General features: G+C 37.6%; 1 protein-coding gene across 2 annotated transcripts in view; it reads left to right on the forward strand.

The window, feature by feature from the left end:
* The window catches only part of Kdm3a (lysine demethylase 3A), a 46131-nt gene that overhangs the window by 6281 nt on the left and 38428 nt on the right, over positions 1-1422 (forward strand). The gene's annotated exons all lie outside the window — the stretch shown is intronic.

Below are 1422 nucleotides of genomic sequence, written 5' to 3' on the forward strand. Positions count from 1 at the left end.
ATAAAAGGAAAACTTAAAAAAAAAAAAAAAAAAAAGATATGTTCTGTATATTGGAAAAGGTTTGGGATTAGAGCTAGTGCTATTATTAGTTGGAAACTTACTGCCTCCTAAGTGAAGGAGAGAAACAGAAGGTAGGACTGCAATTCAGAGAGAAATTTAATTTTTCATTGTAACAAGTATTTGAGTAATGATTAGGGCTTGTATATCAGTAATTCACAGTGGTAAGAAAAAGGAGAACATAGCTTTGGACCTCTTCAAATTTTTATCCATCAGCCAACCAGTAGTAATGCTAAATGTGGACAGGTGCTAGGAAAGAAGAGTGCAAAGCCTTAAGTACAGTTAGCAAGGGGACTTCTCTTGGAGGAGAGGCTCTAGTTAAGGGAAGGCCTCTTTGAGTAAAGGATTCTTGAACTGGGTTCTGACAGATGAAGTTAACTACATAATAAACTAGATGTTAAAATGAGACTTGAATGATGTGTATGAAATCATGAGCAGATTTAATAGATCACTGGCTTACCCTTGAACTCCAAAATGAGAAGACTTTAGTCAAAGGAATTTTAAGTCATAGAAACAGTAATTTTTCACATCGAATGTTGGTCAAGGAAGCAAGAATGTTTTGGGTGTGTGTATGCGACCTACAAGATTTGGTGAATAGTTCCTGTCTTTGGGTCACTGCCAGAGATCTACTTTTGTGTCAATTTTTTTTTTTTTTATATCTTTCATATAGTCATACAAGTTGTAAGGGGTTTAGCCTTAGACATCTACAGAGCTCGGCACGGTGGTGCACGCACACCTATAATCCCAGCACTTGGGAGGCTGAGGCAGGAAGATGGCTGCAAGTTTAAGGCCAGCCTGGGATACCTAACTGCATAGTGTGACTTTCTTTAAAAAAAAAAAAAAAAAGAAAATCTGCAGGTAGTTTAACTTAGATGGGCTGGGAGTAGAGCTCATTGGTAGTGTGCTTTGCTAGCATACAAGGCCCTGGGTTTATCCCCAGCATCACAAACAAAAACTTTGAGATCATGTCTTAATTATTTCTGTATTTAGAAAACATAAAAGTAGTTTTGGATTCCCAACTCCTAGGAAATTTTCCCACTTGTTCAATTGAAAGGGATGTTGAAGATGGGTCATGTATTAGGCTATGTTAAGTTCTGGGGAAACCCAGAGGAATTCAAAAGCAGATGATAGATTGTGATGATGGGGGAGCCATCTTAAGTCTAACACTTGCAGTGTCAACAGAATTACAATACAATGCTGTAAGTACTACTTTTGGGTTTCAAATTTGTGTCTTCCAGTTCCCAAAGTTCACTTGTCAGATTAAATAACACGTGTAAAGCTCTGGTTCTGCTGCCTGCCCTGAAAGTGCAAGGTCCAGAGTTTGATCCTCAAGTTTGATCCCATTACCAAAAAAAAAAAAAAAAA

The sequence above is a fragment of the Fukomys damarensis genome, unplaced genomic scaffold (assembly GCF_012274545.1).
Source record: "Fukomys damarensis isolate Sample0158 unplaced genomic scaffold, DMR_v1.0_HiC HiC_scaffold_2, whole genome shotgun sequence".
Classification (NCBI taxonomy): Eukaryota; Metazoa; Chordata; class Mammalia; order Rodentia; family Bathyergidae; genus Fukomys; species Fukomys damarensis.